The sequence below is a fragment of the Gossypium hirsutum genome, chromosome D02 (genome assembly GCF_007990345.1).
Source record: "Gossypium hirsutum isolate 1008001.06 chromosome D02, Gossypium_hirsutum_v2.1, whole genome shotgun sequence".
NCBI classification, from domain to species: Eukaryota; Viridiplantae; Streptophyta; class Magnoliopsida; order Malvales; family Malvaceae; genus Gossypium; species Gossypium hirsutum.
In genome coordinates, this window is record NC_053438.1 from 64,610,082 (window position 1) to 64,618,012 (window position 7,931).

The 7,931-nt window shown below is 33.3% G+C and overlaps 1 long non-coding RNA gene across 1 annotated transcript; it reads right to left on the minus strand.

The window, feature by feature from the left end:
- Positions 1-701: 701 nt before the first annotated feature.
- On the minus strand, positions 702-1,747 carry LOC121214779 (uncharacterized). The gene is made up of 2 exons (XR_005910522.1): positions 1,142-1,747; positions 702-979 (listed from the first exon to the last, which is right to left on the minus strand). It is a non-coding gene; the product is annotated as an uncharacterized lncRNA (long non-coding RNA).
- Between the last annotated feature and the right edge of the window lie 6,184 nt (positions 1,748-7,931).

Genomic DNA, 7,931 nt, shown 5'->3' on the forward strand with positions numbered 1-7,931 from the left:
CTATTAACCAAAACTTTGTAAATAGTATCAGTAGAAATTTAATTTTGTCCAGATCATTTTAATCTAAAATATGGGTAAATGGATCTCAATAACAATAAAAATAATCAACTTTCAACTCAATTTGGCATTAATGATTATTTTTCAAATATTGAGTTGAATTGTCGAATTTTTAAAGTTTAGCTTAAAATTTGAATTTTGATTTAAATTATTGGCTCACGTCTTAAGTTTAGTTGTTATATTTTGAGCCCAATTAACTTGGTCTGAATTACTGGAGGTAAATATATATTTTTTTATACAATACTTAAAATTGTTCATAATCTCACATCCTTCTATACCGATAACAATATCTCATTAATAGTTATTTTGAATCAAATAACACGTTAAATTTGGAATTAAACCTGATTAATTTCGGATCATTTGAACCTTATTAAAATTAGCCCAATTACATAGACGAATATTTGAATATCCATTTATTGGGTTCGGTCACATTTGCTAAGCCCATTTGATCCAAATTCATTAAAATGCTTAAAGCCCAATTTCTCCTTTGGAATTATTATGAGTCAATAATTATTACACCCTTTTATCTCATTAAATATGTTACATTTTTATTTTTAATAAATAAAAATTTTCATCTTTAAATCTTATTATTTAAAATTTGTTATGGATAATGTTGGAAGTAAAAATACCGACCACCAAATCTATGAAGAGAAGGAAGCCATGCTTAAGAGAGAGCCTTTGCTTCAAGGCTCAAGCAGGTGTCTTATACACCCATTGACGCAAATCTAATAGAAGCATGACACTTAATATCTCTTAAAGAGTAGACAAAAAAACTTATATGTCATCGCTTTAATGCCGACTCTCCAAGTACGAGACTTGGACCATATTGTCGCCATTGCAGCTTTCACTAATGGGCTGAGAGATCAAAACTTCACCAAGTCTCTCTCTCGAAGATCCCTAAAGTCTTCTCTGACATGTTAGCCTGCGCCAAAATATATGACAATGCGAAAGAAATGATGGTTGCCAAATATCATATCATGGATTGCAAAGGAAGGAAAGAAACTCGGATAACCTCAAGCAAAAGTTGCCCCAGTCAGACCGAAAAAAGGAGACGATTTCCCAGTCACAAGTATGAACAGTATACCTCTCTCAATAGGCCCAAAAAAAGATATCTTGATGATGGCAAAAGGACCTTTTCAGACCTTCTCTGCAGACCTCCTCCTCACCACCGACATGCCCAAAGATGAAAGGATACCTCTCAGTATTGCCTCTTCCACAAGGACCACGACCACGACGCTGAAGAGTGTGTCCACCTCAAAAATCAAATTGAGAAACCCAAAAAAAATGAGTACCTCAAAAAGTTTTTAGCCTAGCACCCTAAAGAAAGAGGACAAAGAAAAAGCGAAAGGGAAGAGCAAGTTGAAAAAGGGCCAAGAGAAGAACGCCAATCGAAAGAACCAAACCATGAGGACTCCCTAACACGCGAAAGACTCCATATGATAACAGGAGGGAGTTCCTTCGAAAGACATGCCAAGGTTCACCTTACCATGATCTCATAAAAACACCTAGGTCATGGAAAGATGAACCCATCTCTTCAGGACCGAAAGATCTGGAATGATTGCAAAAGCCCTACGACGACGGCATCATCATTTTCGCCACTGTCTATAACCACGAGATAAAAAGGATACTCTTTGACATCAGAAGTGCCAATGACATCCTCTACTATGATGCTATGTGGAAAATGGGGATAACGAATGACCAACTTGAGGCATTCCATGTAGAGGTGTCCATGGCCGGGCGGCCCGACGGCCCGCCTAAAATATAAGAGGGTTCGGGTAAAAATATAGGCCCGAAATATGAATTTGGGTAAAAAAATGAGTCCCGTTTAGAAAACGGGCCGGGCCTCGGGCACCACTTTTTTGGCCCGGGCCCAGCCTGGCCCGAATATATAATAAATATATTTTTTATTTTTTATTTTAAAATATTTTTAAAATACTTTTTTATTTTTTATTTTTAAAATAATTTTTTGGTGTTTATTAAAAAATGGGTCGGGCCGAGCCGAGCTCGGGCTTAGAAAATTTTTCTCGGACCAGGCCTGGACAAAATTGCAGGCCCATATTTCAGGCTGGACCAGGCCCGGGCCTAGGATGCAGGCTGAATTTTTTTCTGAGCCCGGCCCGGCCCATGAACACCTCTAATTCTATGTCTTACTCATTGGTTTCCCAATGAAGAAGTTCGAAGGTATTATCATTCTGTCTTTACACTTGGACATTCTCCTATCAATTATCACTACAATGGTCCAATTCTGGTGCTCAAGGTTCCCTAAGCATACAACATTCTACTTGGTCGACCCAACCAAAATGCCCGAAGAGCTGTCAACTTCTCCTACATCTCAAAATCAAATTTCCTACTCCATTCGGGATAGGATAAGTCAGGGGAGACCTAAAGCCCACACGACAATGCTTTAGCATCACTATGAAGATGAAAAACTAGTCTTATGCTACCATGTAGGACTCCCAAAGTTCCATCTGCATAAAACTTCGGAGTATCAAAACCTTTCTTTTTTATAAAGAGAGCTACTTTTAAAACCTTGAAACATATAAGGGGAAACTTACTATGTACCAAACTTTGCAAAAAAAGGAAAAAAAAAACTCCCTTAAGAAAAACCTGATTTTGCCTTATTGGAAGTCATCAAAACTCCCAATAAAAACAACCCTCTAAAGTCTATAAGGTCTCACTCATGGGCAAATCTACTCTTAGACTATGGAGAAAACCGCCATACAAGGTTAAAGGCCAATAGATGAGGACTAATTACCCTCTTGAAGCCCTAAAAGTTTTTTGAGTCGATCAAATTTTAATTTTTAATAGTTTATATCTTTATAATTTTTAAATAATAAAATTAATTTTTTATAATTTTAGGGGGTCAAAATATAATTTTATCTTTATTAATTTAAAATTTTAAAAATTTTTAAATGGTCTAAATAGTAATTTTCCATTTGGGGGAGGGCGGGACCTCTACCAGCCTCCCCTAGATTTGCCTCTAGTCGCACCATCATCATATCTTTTCTCACAACACAACTTTAGGGTCTGTTTGATTAGCGGAATTGATTTTCTAGAAAACCAATTACAAGTTTTCCAGTGTTTGATTGGCGGAAAACATTTTCCTTTTGGAAAATCAATTCCGCAACACGGAAAATTGGGTTACATTTTATGGAAAATCTCTTACCCTTTCAATTTCCGTAAGACATTTTCCCTGCTCTCCTGCCTTCTAATACCTTCATTCCTTCCATCGTTTCCGGTAGAAAAAGTGCTTTTGTCGACTAATTTTCCACTAACCCCCCACAAGAAGTCCTTCATTCCTTCATTTCCTCAGTTCCCAGTGGCAGATTATCGCAGTTTTCTTTCATTTCCTCGGTTCCCTCTTCTCCGACTGATTCAGTTACCGATCCAAACGTTCTCTCCGACCACCATTTATTTTTGCTATCTCCACTCCAATTTCCGTCAGATCTGTGGGAAATTTCAGGTAACCTTATTATTATAGACATTATTTGATTTTTTATGGTTTTATTTTCAATGTCGAAAAAGACTTGCTAGGTTTGTATTTTCTGTCCTGGTATTAGTGCATTGTTCAGTAATTGTAAAAGGGTTTTAGGTTTTTATGCACGAAAATTGGGTAATGCAAGGTAAATAATAAATATGCAGATCAGTAATGTCTGATCCTACAAATTTTCGTTGTTCCAAAAGGGAGCAAGACTGATGTTGTCTTAGCTTCTATTTCGAAATCATACCTATGGAATCATTGTCAGTTGCTCACCTTAATAATAAATATGCAGCTTAAGGATAAAAATTTTGATATAGTATCTGATTTTAACAAATAGTTATTAGATTTAGGTGATGGAAGAATACCTAATATAATAAATTGCAATTTTCTTCTGTTTGAAGCATGATTCACACCATATAATACAAGTATTGATATATTGTAATTTCAATCCATTAAATTAAACCATTAATGATTTGTGTTTGATTTTTTATTGCTCCTAACGGTTCTAATTTCTTTCTATGCTTGACCTCCAGCTGTATAGTTCTTGCTGTCCTAGCCTCTACCTCAACATTCTTACTCCTGTTGGTGGCTTTGGTTGATATTTTCATAAGAGGTTGGTCCAAGGTTTTATCTTTGGAATGTCTTCTTTCTTGATTCTGGTCTGCCAATGGCATGGCATTTGTGGTTGTTATATGTTTGTGGTGTGCTTGATTTATGATTTGGTATAATATGCATTTGTGTTTGTTATAATTCGATTCAAGTGAATTAAGCATGGTTTTTGGATGTGTTTGGGTATGGTTTATTATTGATTTACATTTTTACTGTAATTTGTTTACGTATTACTTGGGAAATGGCAGTGATGAGCTGTTATATTTGGTTGATGGTAGGTAAATACATAAGTGCATATGTCATGAATTTTGGTAATTTTGGCATGATTTATAGCATATGGAATTGGCATTAAAAAGGTCTGGCTTTAGGTTGTTATTATTATGTTGTCAGTGGTAATATGCATTTGTGGTGCAATGCAAGCACAGAAGCTGCTATTAACCAACAAGACAGCCGATAACCAATGGGGAACAGTATAAGTTTATGGGAACAATGACCTTTTCCCAAGTTTCCATGTTATAGATTTAAATATGTAGTAATATAGAGTTTATGGCAAGGAATTATGTTTTTTTTTGAAATATAAGGAAATGTTGTTTAAATATTACACATTGATATCGATTTGGAAGTTTAGGTGTGATACATATTCATTTGCTATCTAAATTCAAACATGCTAAATTTCCATGAAAGAGATTGTAGTGAATATACAGTATGAATAGGAGGGAAAGAATTCATGTACCCCACCATTTTTTTCACAGTTCAAAGACTCGGAATTAAAGAAAAGATGAAGTTAGAAATGGGAAAGTCTCAAAACTTTTACAAATGACAGATGAACCAAAATCAAATTTGTTTTTAACTTTTCAAGTAGATTTTGATTTAAGAAATCAGGAAGCTAGTAATAACTCATCTATATAAGCATCTTAGGGACTGATATTTTTGTTAATTATGTCCGAAATTTTAACTGTAGTTATTGTTATCTATATAGCAATTGTAGCAGTGCACTTAAACATTATTTATTTTTTATAAAAAATAGAAATAAAAAAATCTATAACATTGTCAATTTTTTTTGTTTATATCGAAATAAAAAAAGAAAACACACTTGATAGCAATTATAATTTAAAATTTTTTTATATTTTAAAAAAGAGGCATCACCATTTTTAATAATGTTTTTGCAATAAAAAACAATACTTAAATAATCAAATTTCTGTTAATGTATATTTTTTTATAAATAATATGTTAAATATTAAAGTATTGTATTAACTATGATCAATATTTTTTAAGTCATGGTAACTTTATAAATGCATGATCAATATATAACAAATACATGAAAGATATTTTTTATAAATAATATGTTAATGTATATTTTTTATAAATACATGGTAACTTAAATAATAAAAATATTTTTTATAAATACATGAAAGATAACCTAATAATATATAACAAAATCTTGCACCAATTGAAGTATTGTATTAACTATGATCAATATATTTTAAGTGCTACTTTCAAAAAATTATTATTGGGCAATTATAATTAGCTTGATATGCATGTATGCACTTTTTTAGTCATGGTAACTTTATGTGATCTTATGAAAATCTTTGTAGTAGTGATCATATATTTGTGTGGCATTATTTTGTGTAGATGGATCGTAATCAACATCAAATGGCAATTGTCGGAGTCGTGGCTTTAGTTTTAGCTTTTGGGGCTCTTTGGATTAAAAATTAGAAACTAGGAAGGAAATTGCTTCTCGCCCTCGTGTGAATCGAGATTATGAAAGAGAAAACTATATTAATAGTATTTTATATAGTGGTGACCAGCATTGCATTGATGTGATAAGAATGAGACCGATCGCCTTTTTTAATTTATGTGATATTCTTAGTACGAATAATTTGTTACAATCGTATAAATCTGTCGATATTAGGGAGCAAGTAGTTATATTTTTACATATAATTGGTCATAATGTAAGGTTTCGAGTGATTGGATCTAGATATTATAGATCAACTCAGACAGTTCACCATTACTTTAGGGTTGTATTGAGAGCTATTTTGAAATTGTATAGACTAGTTATTAGATTACATGATGAGCCAACTCCTAGTGAAATTAGAAACAATCCAAGGTTTTATCCTTATTTTAAAGATTGTATTGGAGTATTAGATGGAATTCATATTCGTGCATCCGTTCCACTTAGCATGCAAGGAAGATTTCGTAGCCGTAAAAGGGGGACGACACAAAATGTATTGGCTGCCATTACATTTGATTTGAAATTTTCCTATGTTCTAGCTAGTTGGGAAGGTAGTGCACATGATTCTCGTATTTTAAGTGATGCACTTTCATGCCCAAGAGGATTAAGAATTCCGGAAGGTAATATTTATCACAAATAGTTCTAGTAAGCTCATAGTTTATTAGTATTAACTATGTATTGTAAAATTATAGGTACATATTATATTGCTGATGCTGGATATGGCATCCGAATTGGATGTATTACCCCATATCGTGGTGTCCGATATCATTTAAAAGAGTTTGGTGCTGAAGGGCCTGAAAATGCAAAGGAACTCTTTAATCTTCGCCATTCATCATTACGGATCACTGTTGAACGTGTTTTTGGGATTTTGAAGAAACGGTTTCGTGTATTAGATGCTGAACCATTTTGGAATTTTCAAACTCAAGTAGATATAGTTTTGGCTTGTTGTATCATTCATAATCATATAATGGGAGTTGATCCTAGTGATTTACTTAATCAAGGATTATACGAGGTGTCTGAGTCTGATTCGATAATACAAACTCTCACGGAGCGAGAAGAAAGATAAGAAGCAAGAGAATGGTTTGCTAAGAAAGATGAAATTGCACAAACTATGTGGACTGATTATATGGCTAGAAATATTAGGTAGATTTAGGGCTATTGTTTCTATGTTATGTATGTTTTAGTATTTTTTTTTTTTGTAAATGTTGGTTGGATAATGATATTGAAATTTTAGATTGTTGGATATTGATATATGTCTTGAATTTGTTAGATATTGATTATGTTTTAACCTTGTTGGATATTGAATTGATTATTATGTTTTAAGCTTGTTGGATATTGAAATTATTGACAATGACAATTATTTAATGTAAAGGCAACAAAGAAGGGACCTCCAAGCAATTCAAGTGGACAAAACCGATAGAACATGTTTTCCTTGAAATTCTAGCAGAGGAGGCTCGAAAAGAAAATAAGCCTTCTAATACTTTCAAATCAGTTTCTATTAATCGAGTTGTCGACACCATTTCTGAAAGCTTCCAAGTCCAATGCGATGCGAAGCATGTGGAAAATCATTTGAGGACAGTAAAAAACCAGTGACAGATTATATGCAAAATTCGATATGAAAGTGGTTTTGGATGAGATGATAACATGAAAATGATCACATGTGATAGAGCGACATATGATGCAGCAGTGATGGTAATATATGTATATATATGTTAAGTATATTTCAATTGTTTTTTACTTGTTATTCTAATTGTGTATAATATCCAACAGGCACACAATAAGTATGAACTATTTTTGAATAAAAGCATTGATCATTATGATGAAATGGCTTTGGTTGTTGGCAAAGATATGGCAACAGGGAGTTTTACCAGAACATTTGCTGACATAGATTTGGATGATGGTAATGAAGATTCAATGCCTGTAGACTGCGACAATGAAAAGGCTGAAGAGGTAAGAACAAATGTATCTTCATCTGGCACATCCAAACGTAAAAGAAAAAGTGGTCAAGAAAGTCTCGTTGATGAACAAATTAAATTTGTGGGTGAACAACTT